The sequence below is a fragment of the Pinus tabuliformis genome, chromosome 4_1 (assembly GCF_031772625.1).
Source record: "Pinus tabuliformis cultivar Carrire ecotype Pingquan chromosome 4_1, CPIR1, whole genome shotgun sequence".
Taxonomy (NCBI): domain Eukaryota; kingdom Viridiplantae; phylum Streptophyta; class Pinopsida; order Pinales; family Pinaceae; genus Pinus; species Pinus tabuliformis.
This window is the reverse complement of record NC_142303.1, coordinates 316,807,643-316,821,578: the sequence shown is the minus strand read 5'-3', so window position 1 is coordinate 316,821,578 and position 13,936 is coordinate 316,807,643.

Here is a 13,936-nt window from a genome sequence, read left to right as displayed (position 1 = left end):
CTCAAGTCTCCATGGAAAGGAAACTTCGCATGCTATGTGGAAAACATTGACAGACTTGTATCAAAATAGCAGTGATCAAAGGAAGTTGGCACTAAAGGATAAAATTTGTAAAATCAAGATGGAGAAAGTCGAGATGATTCCAAAGTACTTGACCAAATTCACTCAATGTCGAGATGAACTTGGAAGTGTTGGAATCACTTTTTCCGAGGAGGATATGGTGAGCCTTTCTCTTCTTGGACTCCCAAAGAGTTGGCATAGTTATCAGGATTTTTTCAATGGTCGGGAGAAGCTGCCAGATTGGGAACGACTATGGTCAGATTTGATGCAGGATGAGATCAAGAGGAACACCAGGGATGTCTCTTCATCAAATACTGATGATGAAGGGAATTGTGCCTTAGCTATTAAGGCGAGGAAGGGGAAAAGTAAAATTTCCCATTCCAAATTAGATTCTTATGATGGAGGTAAGAAGAAGGACATGACGAAAGTTAAATGCTTTCATTGTCACAAGATGGGACACTTTACTACAAATTTTCCATTGAAGAATTCCAAGGAGAAGTCTTCAAGAGGAGCGACAGATGAGGCTTTGGCCTCCCAATTCAAATTGGACTTTTCCCTCATTGCATGCATGGTGTCTTTAATGATGGGGAGTGTTTGGTACTTAAACAGTGGAGCTTCATTCCACATGACTAGCGACAAAGAGTTATTCAGTGAACTGGAGGAGAAAGATCCCAAGATCCATATCGAGATGGGTGATGATGGTAACTATAGTACAGTTACTGGTGTGGGCACTATTACTTTTCAGAGGGAGCATGCGACTCCACTCACCTTGAAGAATGTTATGCATATACCCAGACTGACAAAGAAATTGGTATCCATTGTCATGCTTGAGGATAGATGCTATGATGTGATCTTTTCAAAAGGAAAGGCATTCCTTCGACACATAGCCACGAGTCAAGTAAAGAAGATAGGGATTCGAGTTCAGAATCTCTATAAGATAGAGGTAGAGGATTGTGCTGCTTTGAGTTCAAAAGCGGAAAAGATGTTGAGTCGAGATGTCGGTGGGTTGTGGCATTGGCGATTGGGCTACTTGCATCATGGGGCTTTGAAGATATTGCAGCAAATCTCTACCGGTCTTCCCAAAGGTATGCTTGAGCAAGTTGATACATGCAAGGGTTGTACTTTGGGAAAATACACCAAGTCTTCCTTTGGAGACAGAGACAATTGAGCAAAGTCTATTATGGAGAGAGTCCATTCAGATGTGTGTGGACAATTCTCGACAGCATCCACGACCAAACACAGGTATTATGTTATACTTGTTGATGACTATTCTCGTAAATTTTGGGTATTTTATATGCAAAAAAAAAAATATCAAACTTTCACAAAGTTTTGTGAGTTCAAAGCATTGGTAGAGAAAGATTTTGGCAAGAAGGTTAAAGCTCTATGAAGTGATAATGGTGGTGAGTACGTCTCCAATGAGTTTAATAACTTTTGTGCAGTGGAAGGAATTAAACGAGATTTGACAGCACCCCATAACCCTCAACAGAATGGGGTTGCTAAGAGGAATAACAGGAGCATAGTAGGGGCAGCAAGGGCGATGTTGCATGATCACAACCTGTCACTACACTTGTGGGCTAAGGCATGCAACACAACGGTTTATGTTCAGAACCATAACCCACATCAAATACTTGAGATGAAGACACCAAAGGAGGCTTATTCCGATAAGAGGCCAGATGTTGGTCACTTCAGAATTTTTGGGTCATCGGTTTATTTCCATGTGACCAAAGATGCATGGAAGAATCTTGAGCCAACAACAGAGTTGGGGATCTTTGCGGGGTACACTGATACACCCCACAACTATCGAGTGTACATGCCGACCAGTCAAATGACAGTGGTTCGCACGAATATCAGGTTCGATGAGGAGAAGGCCATGTGAGTATCCCTTGAGAGGGAGCTCGAGCTACATGCGGATGAGGAGATTTTAGCTCCTAAGGTTGAGGGGCCTCAGATTGATGTGGAGCAGCCACATGTAGAGGTTCAGAGAGTGGAGACATCCACTCGGGCAAAGTCTTCCAGAGAGGGAATAAAGCACACTAGAGAGGCTGACAGATTGTTGGATGATGCACAGGAGAATGTGGGAGCACCCACTTCTCAGTGCAGATAGAGGAGGTCACCATAGAGGTACATTGGACACATGGCACTTATAGGTGCATGTGTTGTGACAAAGCCATCCTCCTTTCAGGAGGCAGTGCAACAACCGGTTTGGGTTGATGCGATGGTGGAGGAGTATGACTCCATAGTTCGAAACAATGTTTGGGATGTGGTCTCGAGACCAGAGGACAAGTCAGTTGTGAGCTCCCATTGGCTTTACAAGGTAAAGCAAGCTGCAGATGGTAGTGTGGAGAACCATACGGCCAGATTTGTGGTCTGTGGCTTTTCACAGGTAGAGGGGATTGACTATGATGAGACCTTTGCTCCTGCTGAAAAGTACTCGTCAATCAGATCTATTTTGGCACTATCAGCACATATGGGTTGGAAGATCCATCAGATGGATGTGAATATTTCCTTCCTCAATGGCATGATTGAGGAAGAGGTGTACATAGAGAAGCCCGAAGGTTTTGAAACCTTGGACTGTGAGTCGCATGTGTGCCGAATCAAGAGAGCGTTGTATGGGCTGAAGCAAGCACCCCATGCTTGGTACACCATGATAGATAGCTACTTCACTGGGTTGGGCTTCACGAAGAGTGAAGCGGATGCAAACCTGTATCACATAGTGGTGGAAGGTAAGTTGTTGATCATTGTACTTTATGTAGATGATCTCATACTGACAGGTGATGAGAAGCTCATCAAATCTTGCAAGGAGGACCTTGCAAGAGAGTTTGAGATGAAGGACATGGGGTTCATGCATTACTTTCTTGGCATGGAGGTATGGCAGGGAGATGGGGAGTTGTTTGTATCTCAGGGAAAGTATGCCAACGAGATACTTAGGAGATTCCGCATGGAGAGCAGTAAACCCATGGAGACTCCTCTAGTTGGTAACTGGAGGAAGGAGGATGCTACTTCAGGGGAAGTAATGGAAGCTACTGTTTACATGCAGCTTTTGGGTTCACTCATGTTCTTGGTGAACACATGACCAGATATGTGCTATGCAGTTAACCAACTTATTCAAGCGATGGTTAGGCCTACCAATATATATTGGAAGGAAACAAAGCATGTATTGAGATACCTCAAAGGCACTACTCAGTTTGGGTTATGGTACAGACGGATAGAGGGAGTGAAGCTTCATGGCTTCACCGATGCAGATTGGGCAAGGAGTCCATCCGACAGGAAGAGCACGTTAGGATGGATCTTTAGTATTGGATCAGAGGCAGTTTCTTGGTACAATAGGAAACAGAGATCGGTTGCACTCAGCTCGGCAGAGGTAGAGTACATGGTTGCAAGTCAGGCAGCATGTGAGGCTATCTAGATGAGGAAGATCTTGGTTGGTTTGTTTGGTCAGCAGATGGATCTGACAATGATATATTGTGATAATAAAAGTTGTATCAAACTCTCTGAAAATCCAGTATTTCATGATCAGTCCAATCATATTGATATCCGGTATCATTATCTCAGAAGTTGTGTATTGAGGCAGATCATGTTGTTAGATTACATTCCCACGGAGGAGCAAGATGCTGACATCTTGATAAAGGCATTGTCAAGATGTAAATTCGAGTTTCACTGAGATAGGATCGGGGTAGTTGATAATCCATTTCTTGTTGAGAGGGAGTGTTGAGAAATGGCAACAAGAAATTCTAGTTTAATTTGTCCTTGAATTAAACTGTGAATTAAATTCAAATTTTATTTTCATAACAACTTAAAATAGTTAAATTAAATTTATTAAACTTACTTAACCTATGAATATTGAGTTGAAAGTCTTTTGGAAGTCATGTATATGTTCTCCCTACTTTGTAGGAGTTCAGTATGAGTTAATTCTGAGTTGTAAAATAGAAGATCCAGTTTCATGAGTCAGTTCAGTTAAATTAGTTCTCAAATTGATTAAGAGAAATAATAGTGAGTTAACAGTGAGTGGTGATACTAATGAACTCTGCCAATGCTACTCTAGTTAACTGAATATTTACTCATCATAAACTCATGCATGTCGATTTTGAGAAAGACCCAACTGAGACTAGAGTGCAGGGACAATGTACTATTTGTTTTAGATTTTTCTCAGTTGCACTGATAGTGCATGCAATCAGGAACTAATCCTTGAGGGATTGCATTATTTTTAGAGGCTTTATTTCCCTTTAAATACAAGTTGTCCTTCATAGGAATTACACATTGGAATAGAGACTTGGAGAGCTTGTGAAGAGGCTATGCTTTGGCCTTGAGATTTCTTATGAGCTAGAGATTGAATTTGCAGAGTGTTGGGATTGTTCTAAAGAGAAATTTCATCTTGATTTTCTGGATTAATACAAAACAAATAGTGGGGTTTTGAGCTGCGGCTTTCCCATGATATTTATTTTGTTATGTGCATTTGATTCTCTTCTCTATTGATTATTGTTTGTTCAATGTTTATGGGCTTCCGTTGTAAAGAGAAGAAATAGATTCTTGTCTCTTGCTTTAGCAAATTGCATTAGCTTGTGAATCTGCAGGACGACAATGAGAATTTCAATGTCACAAGTAGAGCTCAAGGAAATTCACAAGAATATTTAATCTGGTAACACTCTCGGTGCAATTGTCCATTGTCGTCCCTTTCCTTCCTAGGTAATGCATATAGACTCTACAAAATCTATGAATTTCACCAACTCTTTTGTGTACAACATAGGCACAAGCTCATGTTGATGTCTTAAATAATGATTAGTGATTTGTGTGATTCCTTATATTTACATAAAGTCGTAGTTTTTCCCAAAAAACCTTTTTTTTGAATTACTAGTTGAATATGGGATATAATGGAAGGAGGCTGCTACATGAGGAAGGAGGCTGCTACTTCTGGGGAAGTAATGGAAGCTACTGTTTACATGCAGCTTCTGGGTTCACTCATGTACTTAGTGAACACATGACCGAATATGTGCTATGTAGTTAACCAACTTAGTCAAGCGATGGTTAGGCCTACCAATATGTATTGGAAGGAAACAAAGCATGTATTGAGATACCTCAAAGGCACTACTCAGTTTGGGTTATGGTACAAACGAATAGAGGGAGTGAAGCTTCATGGCTTCACCGATGCAGATTGGGCAAGGAGTCCATCCAACAGGAAGAGCATGTCAGGATGGATCTTTAGTATTGGGTCAGTGGCAGTTTCTTGGTACAACAGGAAACAAAGATCGGTTGCACTTAGTTCGGCAGAGGTAGAGTACATGGATGCAAGTCAGGCAGCATGTGAGGCTATCTGGATGAGGAAGATATTGGTTGGTTTGTTTGGTCAGCAAATGTATCTGACAATGATATATTGTGATAATCAGAGTTGTATCAAACTCTCTGAAAATCCAGTATTTCATGATCGGTCCAAGCACATTGATATCCGGTATCATTATCTCAGAAATTGTGTGTTGAGGCAGATCATGTTGTTAGATTACATTCCCATAGAGGAGCAAGATGATGACATCTTGATAAAGGCATTGTCAAGATGTAAATTTGAGTTTCATTATAGGATTGGGGAAGTTGATAATCCATTTCTTGTTGAGAGGGAGTGTTAAGAAATGGCAACAAGAAGTTTAATTTGTCCTTGAATTAAACTGTGAATTAAATTCAAATTCTATTTTCATAACAACTTAAAATAGTTAAATTAAGTTTATTAAACTTACTTAACCTATGAATATTGAGTTGAAAGTCTTTTGGAAGTCATGTATATGTGCTCCCTACTTTGTAGGAGTTCAGTATGAGTTAATTCTGAGTTGTAAAATAGAACATCTAGTTTCATGAGTCAGTTCAGTTAGATTAGTTCTCAAACTGATTAAGAGAAATAATAGTGAGTTAACAGTGAGTGGTGATACTAATGAACTTTTCCAATGCTACTCTCGTTAACTGAATATTTACTCATCATAAACTCATGCACGTCGATTTTGAGAAAGACCCAATTGAGACTAGAGTGTAGGGACAATGTACTATTTGTTTTAGATTTTTCTCAATTGCATTGATAGTGCATGCAATTAGGAACTGATCCTTGAGGGATTGCGTTATTTTTAGAGGCTTTATTTCCCTTCAAATACAAACTATCCTTCATAGGAATTACACACTGGAATAGAGACTTGGAGAGCTTGTGAAGAGGCTATGCTTTGGCCTTGAGATTTCTTATGAGTTGGAGATTGAATTTCCTGAGTGTTGGGATTGTTCTAGAGAGAAATTTCATCTTGATTTTCTGGATTAATACAAAACAGATAGTGGGGCTTTGAGTTGCGGCTTTCCCCAGATATTTATTGTGTTTTGTGCATTTGATTCTCTTCCTCTATTGATTATTGTTTGCTCGATGTTTATGGGCTTCCGTTGTAAAGAGAAGAAATAAATTCTTGTCTCTTGCTTTTGCAAATTGCATTAGCTTGTGAATCTGTAGGACGACAATGAGAATTTCAATGTTGCAAGTAGAGCTCAAGGAAATTCACGAGAATATTTAATCTGGTAACACTCTGGGTGCAATTTTCCATTATCGTCTCTTTCCTTCCTAGGTAATGCATATAGACTCTACAAAATCTATGAATTTCACCAACTCTTTTGTGTACAACATAGGCACAAGCTCATGTTGATGTGTTAAATAATGATTAGTGATTTGTGTGATACCTTATATTTACATGAAGTCATAGTTTTTCCAAAAAAAAAGCCTTTGTTTTGAATTACTAGTTGAATATGGGATATAACAATACTTTTATATATATTGGCAATTTTTTTAAAATAATGATAAGTGATTTGTGTGATTTCTTATACTTGCATGGTCATAGTTTTTCCAAAAAAACCTTTGTACTAGTTGAATATGGGATATAACAATACTTTTATATATATTGGCAAATTTTTGATATAGAAAGAATATTAGTAAAAATATATTGTTTTATGAATATTTATTTTATATGCTAAGCATTATAAATCTCTATTAATTTGGATAACATATTTATATATATTGTTTTATATGTTTTTTTTCTCTGTAAGACTAGGCTAATTTATATTACAAAAAACAAAAATTACAGCAAAATTACACCAGGGCCGTGGCCCTGCATCTCCAGCAAGATTGTCTCCATGAAAGACCCTTCTGAGTAGCATCATTACAAAATTGAATCGACACAGTAAGCTTGTAAACCGCCACAATGGACATGTGAACTGACACGGTGGATTGACAAACTGACACAATGGACACATTGACTGACACGGTGGACACATAATCCGATATGGATGACACATAGACAGATTGACAAAGAGAGCAGTAAATCGACAGAGAGCTTGAGAGGCAAACAGAGAGTTGCTTTCCTGGCAACGGTAGACAGATTGACAGCGGAATTAGTCCTCATCGGTTGTATGGGGCTCCTCCTTCGCCGGTCCTTTGAGCTTCTGCGAGACCTCCATATCCTTCGCCTGCCCTTTGAGCTTTTGCGAGACCCCCATTTCCGAGCGCAGCGTCCGCTGAACCGGCTCACTAGGGCCAGCTTCCTCAGCTTGAGTTGCTGGGGGTGAGTCAGCTTTGGTAGGCCTCCGCATATCTACCGCGGGAGCCTGCATATCAACCACTGGCACGCCCAAATTGTCCAGAGGCCCTCTGTGATTATTACAGTGTTCCACCATGACTGAAACGATAAGAGTGTTATTCTCCAGCGTGCAAGGAATTCGATAACGAACAGCCGGGTGCTCCAAATGCCCGCATTCTGGAATTTCTCCCCACCCACGCACAGTGCCGCGTCCAACAGGTCTGTTTGAGCCTCTGATATGCTCATAAGCAATTTCCGCCGAGGAGGAGGGCGAATTGACTGGGCGCTGGGTGGCAGAGCGGCCCCTAGAACCTCCCCTGCGACTGCTCATCCTGAGCCTCTCCCTTTGCATTGTCAAATTAACCTTCGGACCAGAATCCCACTGAGAGTTTGTGCTCTGAACCAGGGAATGTTCCTCCTCTGCCAACGTCTGCTCGGAATTGTTGCAGGAATGAATCCAGGCGACCGGGGGAGCGTAGATAACGAGCGCCATTTGCCTCGAACTCAGCTGCACAATGAATGCCCTCTGAACCAGCCATAAAACCAGCATTGAAGCCAAGTTTGCGGAGCCTCCCATCACATTTAATGCCTCTACGCTCTGGTGTGTCGTGGCTCGTCCGGGCTTACATCTGCCCACGTGACGAGCCCCTTCCGACACCTGCCTATCGCGCGATGTCAACACCCGCATCCGGGAGTGTTTTATATGTTAAGCATTATAAATCTCTATTAATTTAAATAACATATTTTTATAATATAATAACATTTCCGTGTGTGTGTGTGTCTATATATATATATATATATATATATATTTTTCCGAAGAAGAGAATTCGTAATTTCCATTAATTTCAGAAAATTACATGCTGTAGATGCTGAACGCATATGCTGTAGTGTGGGTAAACCACTTACAAAACAAAACTTTAAGAGAAGTATGCAGAAAAGCCCTCAAACAGGGCAGCAAGAAAAATGGATCTGTAAACCCCAACAGGAGGATACCCCTACCCATTTCAAGCTAAAATATAATAGAAAAATAACAATAGCTCCTGAGGAAAGTGCAGAAAGTTCGAAATGGCCGCCAAGACATGGAGGAGAGGCACGAAATGGAAGGGAGCAGCCAAGGTAGCCACACCCCCCACCCCCTCAACTCTCCTCCTGTGACCGAAGAAGCCAGAGGAAAATACCGCCCATATATCCAAAGAAGCCATAAGAAACCAACCAGAAACAACCATTGATGAGACGACACGAATCGGTGCAGAGACAGACTCCGCACCACAGATCCCTCAACGCTTCCAATAACTGCCGAGGTAAGCCAGCAAAAGGCCAAAAAAAGAAAACCACACCTCAGCAAGGGAACCCATCAGGGCCCAACTAGAGCAGAGGCGTTTCGGGTCCGGGGGCAGAGGCGGCTAGGGCAGCCACCTCGCCCCCACGAGGCCCAACAAAGCCCCCGCCCCCGCACCACGGCTCAGCACAAACTAGGAAGGACCGCCAAAACAGAGAGTCTGGAGTTGAGCCGAAGTCCGCCGAAAACCAGAAGAGTATGGACACACTCCGCCGCCTCCCAAAACAGAGCACAATGCGTAACCGGAACTCTGCCTATGAAATAAGCAGAGCAGGCCACCAACCCGGGGTCGGCAGACGAAGATGATGTATCAGAGCCGCGCTGAGGAAAGCACGTTGTAAGGGAAGAGAACCGCCGAAGAGAAGGGAGCAGAGGCCGAAGTCGAATCCGCTCCACAGGCTACCGGAACCGCGGAACTTCAAACCCCACCAAACGCAGCGAGCCCCGGCACGGAAAACTTTGCCGCACGACGATGAGTTGAAGCACCAAGCGTAGGCGGTAGAAGGGCGGCCGGAAGCCTCACCAGAGGCAAGCCCTGCTGCCGCAGGCGTGAAAGCAGCAACCAGAGCCGAATAGAAACCCTAGCTTCACCCGCTCCTCCGCCTATATATATATATATATATATATAGATATATATATATATATATATATATATATATATATATATATATATAGTATTGAGAATGAGTAAATGTGTTATGAAACCAGCTCAAGAAAAGATAGAAAAGATAGATCAATGCCTTAGAATTCAGCCTCTTCGAGGGGGCAACCTCCTTTACATTACATAAATGAACAATTCTTCGATGATACAAATGAAAAGACCTCCTTTCTATATATAGGAATCTAAGGGGTCATAACATAATTAGAGCCGACATAACAATAATAATGTAAGGGCACAATAATAACAATAGTGGGCTTCTATGGGGCACAATAGTAACAATATGGGCACTACATGGGTACATCAATATAATAAGTGGGTTATACTAATAACAATAAGGGGTTACACTAGTAGTATAGGGGCCTAACATGCCCCTCTCCTTCAAAAAGCGTTGTCCTCAACGCTTGAGTAGTTCTTGATGCTTCTATATAAAATTCTTGTCCTCCCATGTGGAATATTCAACGGGTAAGTTCTTCCACTTGATGAGATACTCTGAAATTGATCGATTTCGTAGCTGTCGGGTTCTTGTTTCTGTGACTGCTCCAGGTTCCAATATGATTTTTCCTTCCTCTTTAATTTATGGAAATATTGTTTGAATTGGGATCTTTTGCAACTTTTGAATAAGTGGCCATAGTTCTTCGCCCTTCTTCCATTCATCCCTTGCTTCGTTTATCCAATCTGGTTGGATAATATAAATAGCACAAAACAATGCTTCCACATCCTCATCCTTGAAGAGTCTTCCCATTCTGTAAGGTCGCCATTTTTTTAAATGCCTGTTGTTTTGTTTGATTTTGGACCGAAGTGGCGTTATCCTTTAAAAGTTGGAGAACTTATTGTTGATGCTCGATGTGATCTTTCACTGCTTGAACCTTTTTCTTCTTGATATGTCCTTCTATCTCTAGAGTTTGAGGAGCGGTAATTTCTTCCAATCCTTTACAAGATATGGTCGGATTTATTTCTTGATGCTCGATGTGATCTTTCACTTCTTGAACATTTTTCTTCTTTATATGTCCTTCTATCTTGATAGTTTGAGGAGTGGTAATTTCGAACAATGAATTACAAGATATGGTTGGATTCATTTCTTCTTTCTCGATGTGATCTTTCACTTCTTGCACCTTTTTCTTCTTGATATTTCCTTCTATCTTGAGAGTTTGAGGAGTGGTAATTCTTGCCAATGCTTTACAAGATATGGTCTGATTCATTTCTTCTTTCTCTAGGGTGGGGTCCTGGCGTATATCTTCTTCTTTTGTTGTTTCTTGATCCTTTTCTTCCTCCTCTTCATATTCTATGTAAAATAATTTCTTCTCAGCACACTTATGACCTTTAGTGCATTTCCTATCACAATTGTAACAAAGCCCTTTTTCTCTTTTTTCTTCCAATTGTTGTGGTGTAACCCTTGTAGGTTGTAGAAGACTAGGAGAAACAACACTTCCATCTTTATAGTTGTGAGGGGTACACTTCCTGGTTTCCATAATTTTGCTTTCCACTATGTCACAAAGCCCTTTTACTCTTTCCAATTGTTGTGGTGTTGCTCTAAAGAAGGTGTTGCTCTTTGTATCCTCATAATGTGCTATCATTTCCTCCGTGAAAATTGACCACGTAACAAGTTGTTTACGAGAACAAAGCCCTTTGTACCATAAAAATTGATCTGGTTCTAAATATGAAGATGCAATACATACCTTTTGTAACAGTTGTGCACCATGTACATCAAAATATTGCTCCATCTGAAGTATCCAATTTACCGGATCCTTGCCATCAAACTTCCTCATCTTGCTTTTTCTTGATTTTATGAGCTCTAACTTGAAACAACTGTAACTCTGTACTTTTGGATATTTAAGTTCTGAAATTGTGATTTGTAGTAGCCCTTCGTGTCCTCTTTCCAATGCCACCAGTTTGATCCAAATTGGATTCTCCAAGAAAGAGTTATGCACAATCTCCTAAGATGACCTGATTATAGACTAGTTTAGTAGAGCGAACTCGTACGACGTGCCACGAGTCACTGTTTCAACCTCTGGATGTGAAAAATGCATACAAGAAACTACAGTCCGTCCTCTTTCTGTACCTTCTTACGAAATTTCAATCTGATCCCCAGAGAGAAAGTTATGATGATTTTCCCCAGGTCACCTGTTTTGAATGTAATTCAGGAGTCTGGAAAAAGACCAACTTCCTCAGATCATATCTCCGCAAATATTGCGCAAAAAGCTCTAAAATTCGGACCCAAGGTTTAGCGCGATTTCTTCTCAAATGGTTTTTTTTTGCGACTTCTGAAACGTCACAGAAAAAAGTTATAGCGAAAATGCCACGATGACCTGTTTGGAGCAGCGAAACCCTAGAATCCAAAGCTCTGATACCAAATGTTATGAAACCAGCTCAAGAAAAGATAGAAAAGATAGATCAATGCCTTAGAATTCAGCCTCTTCGAGGGGGCAACCTCCTTTACATTACATAAATGAACAATTCTTCGATGATACAAATGAAAAGACCTCCTTTCTATATATAGGAGTCTAAGGGGTCATAACATAATCAGAGCCGACATAACAATAATAATGTAAGGGCACAATAACAACAATAGTGGGCTTCTATGGGGCACAATAGTAACAATATGGGCACTACATGGGTACATCAATATAATAAGTGGGTTATACTAATAACAATAAGGGGTTACACTAGTAGTATAGGGGCCTAACAAAATGTAATCCAAAAACACATGTGTAAGCAGATATTTGACTTAACACTAAGTTGTGATAAGAGACTTCTTTGTTTAAATATTAACAATAAGTTGTGATAAGATATTTTTTTTGGTTTAAATACTAAGTAATGTTTGTCGAAAAAACTTTTATGTTATAAGAATAATTTTAAAAATTATATATATATATAGTCATAGATGAATGACTTACTTAACGCAATTTAATCCTAAAAATGATATCTAATATAATGCACTGCGAAAACCCCTAATACTTAATTCAAAAAGAGTGAAGGGAACTCTATTTGAATGGTTCATGAGGCACAATACTTGCTAAGGTTTTGCAAATGGGGTAGCAAGCTAAGTGGGCTTGATTGTGGGGAAAACTCCACAGTTAAGCACGCTTGAGCCAGAGGCGATCTGGGATGGGTGACCTCCTGGGAAGTCCTGGTTACCGAGTGCAAGCCCCGGAAGTGATGATTGACGTTATGTGATTCATTTCACTAGTTTCAATCCCACTTCTTCACCCTTGTGAGCATCACCCGATGCAATGAGTGCTAAGTGGACTATTCAAAAATCATGAGAAATTAGTCAGTTACGACTACCTCTCATGGAAATGGTCATAGATGAATGATTTACTTAACACAGTTGAATCCCAAAAATGATATCTAATATAATGCACTGCGAAAACCCCTATTACTAAATAAATATATATTTTTAACTATTTAAAACTAGTTTAGGTGGTTGGATAAAATTGTTATGCTCATATTTATTTAGATTTAAATTTTATAGTTTGACATGTTATGGATTTAGAATAAAATATTTATGTTGCACTCTTAAGTGAGTATATTAGCAATCTCACTCTTCCCTTATAGAGAGAGGCGACTTCTTTCTCTGGTAATCTCCAATACCCCACACATATATATAATGAAACATAAAAAAAAATTGTATTATTAAATTTATTCAAAATTTAAATACATAGTTAGTAAACTATATATATATTTTAAAATAAATATGTAGTTTTTCATATATTTTATGCTAAATGCATCAAATTTAATAAAAAGTAATATCTTATAATATAAATATGTAAATTTAATAATTTTTAATTCAGTGAGAAACTATTATCTATATATATATATATATATATATATAATGTCTGCTAGGAGTAGTGCAATTGGCAATAGTCGTGAAAATGAAGTCTCACTGAATCGGAAGTCTTGGGTTCAAATCTTGTGCAATCCCCCAGGAGAAAGCCTGGGCCTACAGGGAGTTGGATAATTCATAGGCCCCCTAGAGGTTTACTAGTAGTTACATGTTAGGGACCCCTAGAGGTTTACTAGTAATTACATGTCAAGTAGGCTACTAGGTCCTCTGGGTTAAAAAAAATGCCATTTCTATTAAATTTGTTAACATAGATTTATGTACTTTATTTAAATTTGTTAACATAGATTTATGCACTTTATTCAAATATATTTGTAATGATATTTGTTGAAACAAAATTAATTCAAAACTGAATAATATTGGTAATGATTAGTTAAATCAAATATGTTAAATTAAATAATTAATTGTGTTAAAGTTTTAGTTAGATTTTTATTTATTTTAGTTTTTTTTTA